Source organism: Myotis lucifugus, unplaced genomic scaffold, assembly GCF_000147115.1.
Source record: "Myotis lucifugus unplaced genomic scaffold, Myoluc2.0 scaffold_258, whole genome shotgun sequence".
Taxonomy (NCBI): domain Eukaryota; kingdom Metazoa; phylum Chordata; class Mammalia; order Chiroptera; family Vespertilionidae; genus Myotis; species Myotis lucifugus.
Genome location: NW_005871306.1, coordinates 765,078 through 781,785, shown reverse-complemented (window position 1 = coordinate 781,785; position 16,708 = coordinate 765,078). Strand labels below are relative to the sequence as shown.

The window sequence follows — 16,708 nt, the reverse complement described above, 5'->3', positions numbered from 1 at the left end:
AGCATCCATTTTAAACTATTCATATATGTATATATCATGATATATATTATGCTCGATGTTCTATCTTGCTTCATCTCACATTATTCAGAAGAATAATCACCAATTGTTTCCATTCATATTATCTATGATCAATATTAAACTTATGTAGTAACTAGCAGTTTACTAGAAAAGTTAAAATTTATGAAAATATTTGCACTAGTCCAGAATCCTTTGTGTAGAATTAAAAAATCCTAAAATCTCTAAAAACCAAACTTTGTTTTTCCCATAATTCATTTAGCAGAAAAATCAGACCTGAACTTATTTGAAACTTTTTAAAACTTTAAAAAATATCTCACCTAGTAAATATTAATGTTTCATTGAAGGATTATTTGTATTTTTAAATATAGAATGCCATTCCTGACTTCGCTCGGAGTGTTATGAAGTATACTAGTATGGCGTATGTAACATGTTCTCTTTTTAAATTCTGAAAAGTTATGAAATACAAAATGCTCCTGCCCCGAAGATGTGGGACCTGCTGATGCATATACATAAAGACACCAGCCCTCCCAGCTATGACAGGTTACAGTCGAAAGTCATATTAGGTTTTCCCTCAGCTTTTGTTTTACCCATTGGCTGAGGCTTGATAACACGCATTATTTCCATCTTTAGTCCATTCTTGATTCATCTGCGTGACCATGCGCCAGTGTAATTGGCCATCGACACTGAATGGGGTGGGCTCCTCACACATTCCGCTCCTAATTCTCTCTTTTGACACTAACCACAGAGGGAGAGAAATAATGATAGAAAAAGCACACCCCATGCTCCTTCGGTTTTAATAGGAGGGTGCTGTCAGGAGAGAGTGATATGATAAAGCCTTAAATAAATTGATGCTCCAACAATGTGTTGAGAATGGGAAAGGTAACATTTAATAAGCATGTTAGGGTAATTAGTTAAGTCACTTGTCAATTAAGTAGATTACCTAATAGCTAATTTGTCTCTCCAAGCAGCAGGCTTTGTGGAGAAGCAGTCAAGGAAAACTTCTTTTGAAAGGATGGCCTTCCCACATAAGCACACACGAGCCAGTCCAACGTCAGTGTGTGTGTCTGTGGCTCAAACTCCATTGATGAAAATCTTCGTTTTATTATTCGCTTTTAAATGAGGTCCTCTTCTTATCTTATCTTTCTTTTCCTCCCCCTCTCCCTCTTTCTTTTTGTTTCTTCTCTTTTAAAATTTATTATTATTTAAAAAAAGATGTTTTTATTTATGAGAGAGAGAGAAAGAGATAGGAAAAGAGAGAGAGAAAGAGAGACCTATAAGAGAGAGAAACATCGATGTGAGAGAGAAACATTGATAGGTTGCCTCCCCCACACACCCCAATGGGGAAGGAACCTGAAACCTGGCCATGTGCCCTGATCGGGAATCAAACTGGTGACTTTTTGGTCATCAACTGAGCCACACCGACTAATGCTTTCATTTTTTTCAGTAGCTGAGTTTACAGAGGGCAGATGTCAGCAGACTTTCCTGTAAGGCAGCAGTTCTCAACCTGTGGGTCGCGACCCCTTTGGGGGTCGAACGACCCTTTCACAGGGGTGGCCAAAAACCATCAGAAAACACGTATATAATTACATATTGTTTTTGTGATTAATCACTATGCTTTAATTATGTTCAATTTGTAACAATGAAAATACATTCTGCATATCAGATATTTACATTACGATTCATAACAGTAGCAAAATTACAGTTATGAAGTAGCAACGAAAATAATTTTGTGGTTGGGGGTCACCACAACATGAGGAACTGTATTAAAGGGTCGCGGCATTAGGAAGGTTGAGAACCACTGCTGTAAGGGGTCAGCCAGTAAATATTTTAGGATTTATAGGACAGGAGGCCAAATCAAGAATATTGTGCAGGTGCTTATTTAACAGGAAAACAAATTTCCACAAAAAATTTTAACCATTTAAAATATATAAGAATTACTCTTACTTCACTGGCTATACAAGACCGGAGATGCAGGCTGCGGGCTGGCTTTGACCACGGCTGCAGGTTGCTGACCCAGGCTTTGGGTCATCGCTTCCTAGTTAACGTCCTAAATCAGTGGTTCTCAACCTTCCTAATGCCGCGACCCTTTCATACAGTTCCTCATGTTGTGGTGACCCCCAATTTCATTGTTACAAATTGAACATAATTAAAGCCTAGTGATTAATCACAAAAACAATATGTAATTATATATGTGTTTTCCGATTGTCTTAGGCGACCCCTGTGAAAGGGTCATTTGACCCCCAAAGGGGTCGTGACCCACAGGTTGAGAACCGCTGTCCTAAATGAACATGACATCTACATCGGCAATCCAGAGGTTTCAAAACTCACAGGGCCTCCTCGCCATGTCCATCCCTCACCCTCCCAATCACAGGCTAAGAGCACTGACTCCAGAACCCAACTCCCCGGATTAGAATCCCAGCTTTGCCAAGCACTGTGCAACCTGGGCCAAGTTCCTGAACCTCTCTGTGCTTCCACGGCACCACCATCTTCAAGACAGGAGTGCCCTTCTCCTAGGACTGCGGTGAAGATTCAAGCGAGTCTATCAGTAAAAGTCAGGGCCATGTAAATGTTGGCTTCTTTTTGTGGCTTTGGGAATTCGGGGAGTAGAGGGAGGCCACTTCCCATTGCAAAGAAATGATAAGCAGGAGTCTATTCTCTGATCCCCGGAGATCCATTTGGTGGCAGACTCCATGCCAAGGGGAGAGGCGCTGTAAGAAGATATTCTTGGGCATCTTCCGAGAGCGCTTCTGCAAACAGGATGCTGTAAATGTCTCTTTGGAGAAGGCGCCTGCCAGGAGGCCTCAGCTTCGCCTCGTGATTTATTGGGAGCCTCTGCTTTTGTTCCAATCGGTTTTCCTGCCTCAGCTCTTCGGCGATTGTGCTGCGAGCCGTGCCCCGCACAGAACAAGTCTGTCTCCGTGCCCTACATAATGTGCGATGCGAGGAAATGTTGTTCAAGAGGTTTCCTGTTTCGGTTTCCTCGCTGGCACCGCGCGCCATGTGGAAGCTCTGAAGGACTTATTTAGCATGCACATAGCACATACTCAAGCCGAACCGCAGCCCAGCCTGCACTCGCAGCTCCAGGACTTGAAATGCCCCTGGCAGAAACTTCTCTCTCCCTCTCCCTCCTTCTCTCGCTCCCTTTTGATGTTTCCTCTCTCTTTTAGCCTGTCCTTGACAGGAAGTGCAATCACATCACACACAGCTTTCTTTGGAAAGCCCCCGTTTTAATGATCTGGCAGCCGGTAGACACTGAGGCCTTCCAGAAAAAAAATTTCAATCCCTCTTCCCACAGCTTCCGCGAGCCCCAGTGATAAATGACACCTCTCATTCTGTCACAGACAAGGAGCACAGACGGGGGACGTCAGTGATGTATGGCCCACCAGAACAGGAAATCAACTTTTTTTTTTTCGGGGAAAAAAAAAACCCTAAAAGAGCTGACCAGGACATTGTCAGGGGCCCGCTCCAAAGACCTCGCCAGAGAGACAGGCTGAGCGCCTGGAAAAGTTTGAGCTTCGGGAAAAAGCGTGTGAGATGAGAACAAGGAGAAGGAACGGCGGAGCTGGCGCACAAGGCCACGGATTGGGGGGCACTGCTTACTCCCTCGTGGGGTGTGGATTTCAGCCGGATTCTCACCCACTCCCCTGATAGGCGGAGGGAAGGATCAGTCTGCGCTGGGAGAATTCTATTTTTCTCCTGGAGCCTCAGAAAAAAGCGAGTCAAGATGTGTTTGTGGAGCCTAAACCACCTCGTTTTACACCGCCCCCAGAGGAAAGCGATAAGATCGCTCTCCCACCCCTCCCTCCACACAAAGATTGTCCCCAGCGATGAACAGCGGTGCCTTTTGATGTCGACGGCAAGGAGTGGCTTCTTTCTCTTTATTTTTTCCTATTTTGTACCACACTCCCTTCTCCTTGCTCCCTCGAGAGCCATGCATATTGAATTAAAGGAAACCAAAACACCTTTTTGTTGTTGTTGTTCCTATTGAAAAACCTGTCTTGCCATCTACTTGGGGCGCTGATTTTCAAGGCTGATTTTCAAGGCAAACCCAGTCTCTTCGTAAATGAAATCTGAGCATCTACTGGGTATCAGGTCTGCAGTAGATCCTAAACAGAGCACCTACTGGGTGTCAGGTCTGCACTAGATCCCAAACAGAAAACTGAACAGTAAGTGGCTAGATCCTTTCCACGCAAGATTTCTCAACTCAGTGACGAGTTCGTGAAATCTTGCGTGGGAGGGATCTAGCCACTTACTGTTCGGGCCTGATAATTATCTGTTTGGGCCCGGTAATTCCCTGCTGTGGGCGTCCTGTGAACTATAGGGTGTTAGCAGCCTCCCAGGCCTCTGCTCACTGGCTGCTGGTAGCATCCCCTCCCCACATCGCTTCCTTGTGACAATAAAAACTGTTCCCAGATGATGCTGAGTGTCGCCCGGAAACAAAACTGTCCCCCACTGAGAACCACTGTTCTGGAAGTTTGAAGTCAAACCTCCAAAGAAGACAACACTCATGGGATTGGTGGGGAGGAGTTGGAGTTGGTAGGTAATTAAATGCTAAATCGTGTGACAGGAAATATAAGCTATAGGAATTTAGAGACTTTCCCAAGAAGACATCTGTATTTACCAGGTAAGTGCAAATGCCTCCATTTAACAAAAATGAAGTCTCGCTGTAGGACACGGAGCGCAGTTTCTTTTGTGCGTGTCCCCCGCATAGATGTGATGGAACATATTACGGACAGACCATAGCAGGTTTTAAAACAAAGAAAGAAATCTTAGTTTCAGACAAATCACAATAATACTAGTAGGGGATGGTAACTAACAACTAAAAACATCTTTTCTTTTCCAAATATATTATTAAAAATTTGATCATTGCCATCTATTAAACTGTGTTATTCAACCTCTGTGAACATTTAAGGTTCTAAATTGGAATAAAGAAGGTAGGACTAAACTTACACTCTTGTGTCCATGCCTTCTATGTAGACGATTGCACAAAAGTTGTTAATGTACAAATCTAAATTCTAACAAAAATCATACAGCGACACCAAAAACATTCTTTGACTCACCCAATGAAACATGGGGTGAAAAGAAAGCTGAGCCCAGTTTCTAGACACCATACACAAGGTTTTCCCCCATCAACTGTGACCCACAGAGATCAAAATTAATTTGGAAGACAGATTTATCAATGTAGAAGGCCAATAATGGGAATCATCATGGAAGATTAAAATTATATATACAGAACATACTGTCAAACCTCAGAGGGAAGGCAGGGGAGAGTGGAGGGGGGAAGAGATCAACCAATGAACTCATACGCGTATATGCATAATCCAAGGACACAGACAGTGGGTGGTGAAGACTTGGGTAGGGTGAGGGGGGATAGGGGGAGGGGGAGAGGGCAATGGGGGGAAAAAGGGACATATGTAATACTTTCAACAGTAAGGATTTGTTAAGAAAAATAAAATTGAATTAAAAATAATAAGAAAAAATTATATATATAAACATACGTATATGCTACATATATAGTATGTATATATTAAGCGGAGTGGTGATCTCAAAGAATAAAAATGGAAAACAACCTCTAAGAAGAAGATCCCAAATGAATTAAGAAGAATTAGAGTCCATCGTGAAATGTAGCCACTTCCATCAAATCAGTTAGGTAAAGCTCCGCAAATGCCTCACCCAACCGTATCCACGGGAATACAAGGTAAACGAAGTAGGTTGTCATTACCGTTATCAATATAGGTACCAACACCACGCTCACCAGGATGTTAAAAATGAGAGCGCCTATCCCCTTCTCCCCTTCTCCTCCCCCCTCCCCCCGCCTCCCCACAGGCCAGCTGGTGGAATTTGATCTTCATTGTGTTGATTCTATCTTGGTCAACTTAAGACAGAGCATTCTTTGTTCACACAACACTGCCTTGCCTATCAATGGGAATCCTAATAAAATTTTATGCTGCTATAGGACTTTTCTGTCTCATCCTCACCTCCTGGTCTTGCATCATGTTGAGGGCAATTACACATTTATTTATTACACATCCCCAAATATAAAACCGCGAAAACTATACCAAAGACAGCAGCTTTTCAATCATCCATCAAGATATACCAGTTTCAAAAGACAATCCCTGCACCACATCCGGAAGGTCATTACTCACGCTCGAAAGCTCATTTCCAAGGCCTCCTTCATCTCCTGATACCGTGGGATAGTGCGCGCGCCAAAGTGCTGCTCGGGGATCTCAATAACGCCGCGGTCTCTCTCTCAGAGCATGATTAGTGGGAGGTGTGGGCACCAATTTAGGCTGTGTCTACACAATGCCAAAACAGCCCTCAGAGAAATGGAACCGTCCATCACACAACCGGAGGATTTAGTTACATGACGCCAAAGTGCCCTGACTCACTCCGCCGCCCCCGCCCGCCCCCGCCCCCCGCCCGCCCCCGCCTTGACTGATCATTGGAGTCCATTTGGAGTGTCTGGGAATGGATCTGCTTCACATGCCAGATTTGAAACGGGACACAGAGATGACATGGTCTTCGCCATCTGGCGGAACTCCACACTCCGGGCCCGTTGGCACAGGCCTGGCACGCTCACGTGCTCTCGCTCAGCCCAATGCACGTGAGCACCCGGACCCACCTTTCCTGCAGCTTGCAGATCTCCTCCTGCACTCTGCGAGTTGTGTGAGCCCATATGCTTTCGCCCAGCTGTTAAGCGTTTGCTGAAACCAGACAGTACTCCAAGTGCACATGCTCATTAGCTCCTTCAATCACCCCAACAGCCCAGGAGGCAGTGCAGCCATTACTGACAGTAGACTCTGATGACGAGGCCCGTCTACATCTCCTGGGCAAGCACCCCTCCCCACCAAGCGTGCCTACTGGGAACGCCTGTGCTTCTCCGGCTGAGGGCGATTGTCCCGAGGTGGGAGCCTGTCTGCCTCGCACAGAGGCCGAGCTGAAAATGCGGGAGAGGAATGTGCCAGGAAGAGGCCCTGGAGCCCTGGCAGATGGAGGTTTGGGGGGACCATCCCAGCACCCTTCCTCTCCTTTGGGACAACGCTGAGGCCCGTGTGCTACACTGGCTCCCACACACCCCAGCAGCATCCAGCTCGCGCTGCCCCAGGGGAAACTGGCTGGCTTACTCATTCTTTATTGATGTCTGTCCCTTCCTCCTCACTTCTCCACTCCCCATCAGCAACCGAAGCTCTGGCCACCTCTGCCTCCACCACGCCCTGGTCAGACTCGGCGGGAGCCCAGGCATGAGGCTGTGTACCCTGGGATGTCACCAACACGGGAACTCTTCGCTCTCTCCCCTCTCTCCCCTTTGGGCTTTGTCTATCAGCAGGCTCAGGCCCCAACCTTCCCTCCCAGTCACATGCATGCCTGTGAAATTACTTTTCTCCCAACTTCATGTTATTGTTTTAACAAAATTTAAGTTTGCCATTGTTTTTTCTCTCATTGTTTAAAAACCCTTATAATGTATGTAAGTTACATTTCCCATATAAAATGTGTTATACAATATATGATCATGTACAATAATATTATATATTGACACACCTTGTGTTATAAATATAATATTACATATGCAATATCTAACTCGTCGTTTATGCACTTACTACCATTTAGTACCACAAATCTTGAGTCGATGTATTTATCCGTATAACCTCACAGTCTGGGCAACACAGCGCAGCATCATATTTGGAGCACAGTTTGGAAGCCAGTTCTTGTGGGTTCAAATCTCAGCTCCATGAATTATGGGTCATTAGGCCAGTTACTTGATCTTTCTGTGCCTGCCCAGGATACCAGGGCCATTGTAGGGCTGAAGGACTTAAGAAAATAAAGGGATGAGAACAGTCGCTGGCATCTAGTAACTGCATGGTTAGCTGTTAACATTACGCATAACTCTAAATCCAGATTATCACAATGATTTCTGTGAAGAACATGTTCTCAGGGGCAAGGACAGTTGGTCACACAGAAACTATTACCCAGCAGCCAGCCTAAACTCTGCAGACGTTTCTGAGTGGGAAACTGGGAATATCAGGTAAACGTGGGGGGTTCTGGTGAGGCAGTTGGCCCCGTCGAGGCCTCTCAGGGGTGGTGAGGAAGCATTTTGTGTACCGTCCTACCCAGAGGCCCTTAATACATTCTGGCGTAAATGGTAGGTGTGTTTTCAATTCTAATAACATTCACAAATGCCTCATCTGGTAAACAGCACTTACGCAAAACACTGGATTGGGGAGAAGCGATCCCAAACAGTTGTCTTGTGCTACAAAGCAGTGGGTCACGCCAGCCGATGGAGGCGACCTTACCCAATGCGATCTGACACAACTCAAGCAATGCGATGTGACAAGACACCAGCAAGTAAGCAAAAAACACTCTATTTTTGGCGCAAACGCTCATTATCATCTTACAAGCAAAAGCACTGATTTGTGATCGTACTAAGTGGAGCGGCTCTGTTTTCCATCCTGTTACCATCACTGGCTTGTGGCTGGCTTTAGAGAACTTCTCAAAGGCCTGGCCTCTCTAGGGCTTTCTGAGTTTTAATCTGTTGGATGCCTTCTCCAAGGGGGTAGGTCACCACCGCGGCTGGCACAGAGGCTGCCGATGTATGACAACCCTTCAGAATGAAATGAAAGCATTACGCAAGGCAGGGTGCTGTTGGGAGCGCGATGGGGACATTTGAACGTTTGCTTTCACGCTGCCTGGCTCTACCCTCTTTCTTTAGGCAACAAAACCTCACTTTAGCTCTAGTGCATCCTCCTCCTTGGTGTTAATTTCTAGGCTTTAGGTGGGGCTTGCCATGTGACTCAGACCCAGCCAATCAGAACACAGCCTACCTCTGACCACAGTGATTGGTTAGAGAGTGGCCATGTGACCTGATTAGGCCCAATGAGACCTAATAAGCCCTTTTCCCTCTGGGCATTTATTTGAGAAGAAGATGGCATTCTTTTCTCTTGGATCTGGAAGTGCTTGGGAGCCTCTGGGGCCCCCAAGGGAATACTGGGAATTCTGAGGGCGACCCTAACACAGGGGAAGGCAAACCCTGGAAAGAGAGTGCAAGGCTTATTATTTTATCACTTGGACCAAACCAGCCTGAGGATAGCCTGCATGTGCAATTCAATGCACCAGCCAATTAACCACCTTTCCACTCCTGTTTCTTTTGCCTTAAGCCACTTAGAGGTAAGTTTTCTACCACTGGCAACAGAAAAAAAAAGGAATGGATTCGGAGACAACATCAAAAAGGCCACCAAAGACCAGTGTGGTCTCAAAACTTCCAAGCAGGACTCCCCCCTCCCCATCCCGTCCCATTCAGGTTTGCTCCCTGAGATGGAACTGGAGCTGGGTGTGCAGCTGGGCGGGGTGCCCTCAGTGCCGGCCCTTCAGCACTCCCTCCTGGTGATGGAGGCGTGTGCCCTGCTGGCCCCAGCTCCTATCAGCAGAAACACTTCGTCACGTTGACACCGATACGCTAAATGAATAAGTGCAGAGCATGGCGAGGTCACCGGGAAGTTAACTGGCGGGACTACAAGGGGCAGTAGACACACTTCAGCAGCGAGGGCCCTGAGAGGTGTGGCAAGCAGGCCAGGGCCGTGCCCCTCGGTGCCCTTCAATGGGTGGGATTGGTGGTGCCCTTGGTGGTGCCCTCAGTGGGTGGTGCCCTCAGTGGGTGCCCCACAGCGCACCCAGGAGGCCCTGAGAGCTGACTTCTAAACAATTAAATATGAAACTGTCAACAGGGCCTTGTCTTAATAACCAAACTTGAGGCCTTTTATCCCGGAAGATTTATGAAGTAATTTTAAAGAGATCCAAGCAAACATCTGTCAATAAATTGAATGCCGGCTACAGGATTTACAAGCAAGACAAGACTTTCTCATTAAGTGCACATTAACACGGAGGGATCACGGGTGGGAGGAGGCACATGCCGACGACTCAGGCTGCCGCTAGAGCACCACCTAACACCTAATGAGGAGGGCACGGGAGGCCCCAGATGCCCCGGGTTCCCGGCCTTTGTCAGGCTGACCGGCCGGGCCGAGCGAGGCTGGATGCTGGCCAGACCCACCAGAGGACCTCACCCGCTGTCTGCTGGGAGCCGCAGGCCTCCCGCCCACACGGGACCTGGGAGGCACCCACAAGGTTCACTGCGCTATCCTCCCCAGTGTAATGAGGTCCCTGACCCCCATGACGGGTAACTTCGGAGGGTCCCAAACGCGTGCTCACAGGTACTTCCACACCACCCACTTCACGTAGGACGTGGTGCTAAATGCCGTCTCCACGGGGCCTGGGGAAGCTCTGGGCACTTCTCTTTGGCTGAAACGTGCCTTTGATAAGACGTGCAGAGAGATAAGACCTCATCACTCACAGTTACACATGGCAAAGAGGGGATTTAGAAAAGATCCTGAGGGGCCAGGGTTCCATACCCCCCTCTCAGCTCACCCCCTCCTCAGGCCCAGACTTCCAAGCATCTCTGCCCCCAAGGCCCTCTGTACCCAGCACGGTCAGGGCCACCCACAGCAGATGCTCAGGGGTTGATGTGGCTGGAAAAGTGCAGAGGGAAGCTAGTTTGGGTTGTGAGGGGAGACAGGACTAGCTGGGTGCTTGGCGAAGCCGGAAGTGCAGCTGGATGTCAGAATGAGGAGTTAAACCAGGAAGCCCCTGACTTGGTGGCTGAGGTCAAAGCCACTCTTTACCTTTGGTTTTCTTCATAAAACTCATATTGTAATCTATTATTAAGATATTGTAATATAGCATCGTCTATGGTATATTATACCATATATGTATGTGCTTGTATATTTCCCCTTATCTTTGTCTGTCTTTCCACCTGAATCAACTCTTTATGAGGAAGAGCTGTTTCTGTCTGTCTGTCAGTGTCCCGGAGCCTAGAGCACACCTGGCGTGGCCCTGTCCAGACCTGGCTCCTGTCACGTCTGAGCAGGGCCATGCACAATCAGGCGACTCAGTAAATATTGACTGAATGAATGAAGGAACAAATGAATGAATAACTCAGAACCCTGCGATCCAACTAGGCTGAAAAATGGCCAAGTCAAATGTACCCACTTGTGTGAAAATCCAAAGCATGACAGTAGATACTTTTTGTAGCAAGGGTCCTATAAGGATAAAATGCTGAGAAAAAAATGCAAAAAACAACTATAGCCACAACAACAGAACCACCAAATCACCAACAACTCCTGAGGGCATCTATAGCCAATAGGTAGGGTTTAGTGTGAATCACAAGAAATAGTCAAGTGGGTTAAGGGTTGGACATAAAATTATCAAAGCAACCAGAGAAAGAGGCCCGTGTTCTGCACATGACACATGTCGTCATTTGGAATGTCAGTGTAAAGATAACTGATGATCAATTATAATAGCGTTTTTGAGGCTCCCTCACATGCCCCCCACTTTGCTATGCCCTTTGTCTGACATTGCAGACCGCCTTTTGACCATTATGTTCAGGTACAACTGAAAGCAAAATGCTGGCCAGGTGCACAGAATCAGACTGATTTGGGTTGAGTGGACAGTGCAGTGGTTCTCAACCCTGGCTGCACATTAGAATCACCTGGGAATCTTGTTAAAATCCTGATTTCTGGGCCTCATCATTAGTAACAAAGAAACAGAATTTCCAGAGGATGAGTCCCAGAAATCAGGATTTTAAAAAGATTCCCAGGTGATTCTAATGTGCAGCCAAGGTTGAGAACCACTGGGACAGTGCAATGCAGGGAGTGAAGGAAAAGACTGCAGACTGGCAAATGGTGCCACCACCACAGGGCTGAGCAAACAGAGGGGGGGCATGTTTGAAAGGCCCTGCCTGGAGGGGCTGCCCCTGGAGGCAGGCAGCCTGCTTTCTCTCATTCACAATCTCCATCTGAAAGGACAAATTGAGACAGTCTGTCGGCCAGTAGATGGAATATACAGACACCATTTATTGAAGAAACACCAGGTACTGCTCGGGGCCAGGCCCTGTCCTAGGGCTGGGTACTGCATTAGACAACATAGACCCGTCTCTGTGCTGGGGAAGCGGCAGTCTGCGGGGAGGGGAGGTGGAGCAAAGCCATTATACAGTAGGTCCTCGGGTTATGTCAGAGATCCGTTCCTACGGAACGACGTAACCCGATTTTCGCTGTAAGTCGGAACCCACCTACATAAGCACCTACGTCACTCACATGGAGCACATACACAGCAATACGTAATGAAGTGAAACAGTAAAAAAAAAAATTAAAAGAAAGATAACAATTCTGACCTTTACTTGTGGCAAATAAATAATAAAAAACATAAAACACATATGTCCATACGTCGAAACGACGGAACTTTTTATTTTGAATAAATAAATGGGAGATGGCGATGTAACCACAAAACAACGTACGTCAAGTCCAACGTAACCCGAGTCATGTGAGTGTCATGGGGAGGCATCTGGGCACTGCACCACCATTTGCTAAGGGTGATTTAAAGGAGAAAAGAGGCTGCAGTAGGAGCTGGAGCAGCACTGTCAGAGCAACTTCCTGGGTCCCACTGAGTCTGAGAATGTGCACTGCGATGCCTTTCTCCCCCAGATGCGCTGTGTGTAAGACCCCCTCTCCCGCAGGCACCCTCCCGTGAAGAAAGAATCTGCCTCCAGGTACTCAGTTATTTCTCTCTTCACCTGTTCAACAGTGGAGCCCTTTTCTAGGTACTATGCCCACCGCGGGCCAGTGGAGACACAGAGTAAAGGTTTAGGCACAGCTTGTGGGGTACATGGGTTCTGAGGGCAAAAGAAAACACCTACTGAAATAGTCAGAATATTGAGTGTGGAAAGCAGCTGAGGGTAGGAGCACAGAGGCCTAGTGCATTTTACCCAAGGAACTCAGAGAAGAGTTCACAGAGATGGGCACATGTGAACTGGGTTTTGAAGGTTGTATAGAAGTCCACCAGGTAGAAAAATACAATCCCGACAAGAGGAACAATATTTTGATGTGACTAGAAGTGAGGGGGAAGTTCTTGCTGAAGCAAGCTGGTGCGGTGAGGGGAGACATTAAGGCTGCTATTTGCTATCTTGAGGGAACCAGTTGCAAAGAGTCTTTCATGATGGGCAAAGGAGTTTGGACTTCGTATCTCTGCCAGTGTTTTCCAAACTTCAGTCTGCAAACCACTTTCACAGATTTTGTCACAGCTGGTCACTGGTTTAGGGCCAGCTGTTTGTTAAGCATCCCGCTTAAGAAACACACTTTATTAAATTTATTTTAAAAGGAGGCTTATAAAGTCAATATCATGAATGGAAAATCAGATATAAGATATGCCTGAAAATAAATCCGTTACTATTCAAAAAAAATTTATCTATTTGTATATTTCCCCCAAATCAACACCCACGACATTTCCGGAAACGTTGTCTGGAAGTCTGAACCCACAGTATTTTAAGAAATACAGGACCAGGCAGAGCTGTGCTTTGTGAAGATACTTCTGTTGCCAATGAGAAGAATGGATTAGAGACCAGCTAGGAGGCCATGGCATCAACACACCAGAAAGGTGGCGAGGCCTGGATGAAGCAGCGGTGGGGGCAGAGAGGGACCCGTCAGAGAGCCATTCAGACGTAGGCCAGGCAGGACTCCGTGGCAGAGTAGCTGGTAGGGGTGAGGGTGGTTGGCATGGGCTACATAGGCTCCTTCATGGAGGGACAGTTGCTAACAACTGTTATAATGACTCCATGTCCACAGTTTTCCCCAGAAGCTAGTCTCCAGCTCTCCAATGCACACACAGTTATGTAAGCTCTGGGGCTGCATTCTCGGTGCGGTGACAGAGCCAGCAAGATCCTTCTGGGGAAGACTGTTCACTCCACACACAGTGTTTAGGATAAGAAAGAAAGAAAGAAAGAAAGAAAGAAAGAAAGAAAGAAAGAAAGAAAGAAAGAAAGAAAGAAAGAAAGAAAGAAAACCCCATGATTCTGCATCTGTCTGTCTGCCCAGCTGTGGGTGCCACATGGCTAATGGAAGAGCACTCTTTGCGGGCCAGTTTCCCTGCATGTTGTGAATCTGATTCTTTGGTTTTTAGCGATGGAATGTTATCAATGATAAAGGCAAACAAATAACCACCACACGGTAGCCACAGTGGGGAATTACAGTAGGGGATGGTTTCACCTCATGCATTTATAGTTGTAGGAGCCCCAGGTCCCATCGTCACACACACATCACACCCATGGTGGTGTGGGGCCACAACAATGGGAAAGCACCCCCACATGCCCCTCCCCCCTAAATAATCTCCACTATGCTAATCAGTTCCCCCTTCATTTTGTTCTGTACATAACAACTGAGCATCTTCACTCAACGAGAAAGAAAGAGAGAAAAACCTCAGCAGTCATTCTAATCAGCAAGGAAGAAAAATTAGGGGGGAAAAATTCAAACATCGTTTTCATCTACTTCTTTCTCAGTAGATTTTTTTTCAGGTAATGGGTGTAATGGGATGCCTTTCTTTGGGTAAAGCAATTTGCATCACTTAAAGGATTGAAAGGAAACTATGATATCCAGTTTACCTAAAGGGCTGAGTGAAAAGAGACCTGAAACTCTAAAGCCAAGAGCAGCACAAGCTGGGGGTTTGGGTCTGGGAGAGAGGTCAGGGAGGAGGCAGCTGTGGAGACCTCAGGGCAGCCACCTGCTTCGGGCTCCCCCTGAAGAGGAGCTTCAGGGTCCTGCTCCTTCAATCAGGGCTAGGACCGCCGGTGTGAGGGGTTTCGGGGGTTCATAACTATGGGATGGGAAGTGCCCACACAGTGCCCAGTGTGGAGGAAGCAGCCAGTGAATGGCGGGAGGGCTTTTGTTGTTTTTGTTGCTCTCCATGGTCCATCTGCTGCTCAGGCTCAGGTGAATTTTAAGTTCTGGAAGGACGAGCTTGCCCAGCCTTCGATTTTCTCAATATTTTAATTTGGTAAATTCATGCACTGATACGAGCTCTCTCCCGAAACCTGAGGTACTGGGATTGGAATCCTAAAGCAAACCTACTGAGTGAGCCCCAGGGAAGTCTTTGCTCTCGGGAGAAAGGACACAGGGATTGCCATCCCTCCACGCAAGGCAACACTGCTCAGCACTGATTGACAAGACGCAGGCAAAACACAGCAGGACCAGGAAGGCATTGTGGGGCGTGAAAGAAGCCGGTCCCAACAGGTTCCTCACCGAGGGCTCCATCGATAGACATGATCAAAAAGACAAATCTATGGTGGAGGATGACAGGAAGGGGAGGAGTGTGACTACAGAGGGGAGGAGGGGAGTTTTTTCAAGTGATGCAGCTGATCCTGATGCTAGTTTCTGTGGTCATAATATGCATCTATCCATGATTTAAAATTCACAGAATTGTACACCACCAGAAAAAGTCAATTTTACCATATGATAATTTAAAAAGTAAATAAAAGCATCCAAACACAAATATAAAATTTTTCTTCTTAGAAGATGCATTCCATTTCACACGCACAGACCAAACACACACACACACACACACACACAATCTCCCACAATGTCACCACTCGTGTGTGTATGTGTGTGTGTGTGTGTGTGTGTGTGTGTGTGTGTACCTGAGAGAGAGAAAGAGTGTAAATACCACAGTACACATTACAAGAGCCTGGAGTGGGTCCCTCCAGGTTGTTGATTTGGATTATGGGATGGGGGAGGGGTAGGTAAGGGAGCCTGGGGTGGAACCAGGAACGGGAGAGTTGAGCATAAAAACAAAGGAAAAGACAAACAACTAAAACATAACAGCAGCGTCTATATCAGGATCTTGTTGATGTAAAATTATGCACATATGCACACGCACAGGGCAGGGATGGCTCTGTGGCTAGAACGGTGAGCCTGGCCCGCGGTGGCACTGAGTGCGAAGAGCGGGTCTCGGAGGAACGTGGAGAGGATGCAATTCCTCCGGAAGAGACAGTCAGACCAGCTACCCACCTGAGGTACACGAACGAGCTCTCCCCTTTGGAAATGCCCAACTGGAAATGTGGGTTTGTAGGCTCTCAAATGGCCAGAGAAGCTTTATGAGTCACGTGGTGCTGTAGGTAAAAAGAGCACGAGATTCTGCAGTGTCAGAAAAAACAGACAAATGCTGTTCTCTTTGGTACAAAACCTTCCCAGGTAATATCGCAGCACGGTTCGCTATTACTTGGCTAATCCACCCCAGCACTCCTGTGGACACGTCAGAGAAAAGGTAATAATATGCCCCACCAGCCGTGTGGCGATGAGACCAGCACACTGTTCATCGTTAGCATGTCCCAGGGCCCAAGAACACTGCTTTGCATGTCACTACTCAGTGTTCACATCGAGCCTGGCCTGCTCAGCCACGCCCACTTTACAGGCAAGAAAACTGAGGCTCATCCGGGGCCATTTTATATGAGTAGAATGTGGTTCATTTCTCAAAGTGCTTTCACGGGGGTGTGTGCCTCCAGAGAATATCAAGGACTTGCTCATGAGATCTGTGGCCTAATTTTTTAAGAAAAAAAGAAACAAGTCTATCAAAGAATGCAAGGACAACATTCTTATAAAAGATCTTATGAGGACAGACTGTCCAAATCTATTTGTTCTGGGAGTCACAGGGTTCGGCTAAACAGACCTTTTGGTCCTGAAAACGCCCGCAGTCCGTGTCAGGAATGTTGATAAGGATAAATCAAGAATGCAGAGTGTCACTGGCACAGATACAGAGCCTGCGGAGTTAGGGCCATTTCCCCGATGCTATATTTGGCAATGTGGTAAGATTCATTGGGACG

The 16,708-nt window shown here is 46.9% G+C and overlaps 1 protein-coding gene across 4 annotated transcripts in view; it reads right to left on the bottom strand.

Annotated features, from left to right (window-relative positions):
* Positions 1 to 16,708, bottom strand: part of TSHZ2 (teashirt zinc finger homeobox 2) — a 419,203-nt gene that overhangs the window by 263,551 nt on the left and 138,944 nt on the right. Inside the window, exon 1 of one of the 4 annotated variants that reach the window (XM_014464641.2) lies at positions 6,165 to 6,277. The exons of the other annotated variants lie outside the window; for them this stretch is intronic. The gene's annotated coding sequence lies outside the window, so the exon portion shown is untranslated. Of the gene's footprint in view, positions 1 to 6,164; positions 6,278 to 16,708 lie in introns of those variants that run through there. 4 annotated transcript variants of the gene reach the window in all.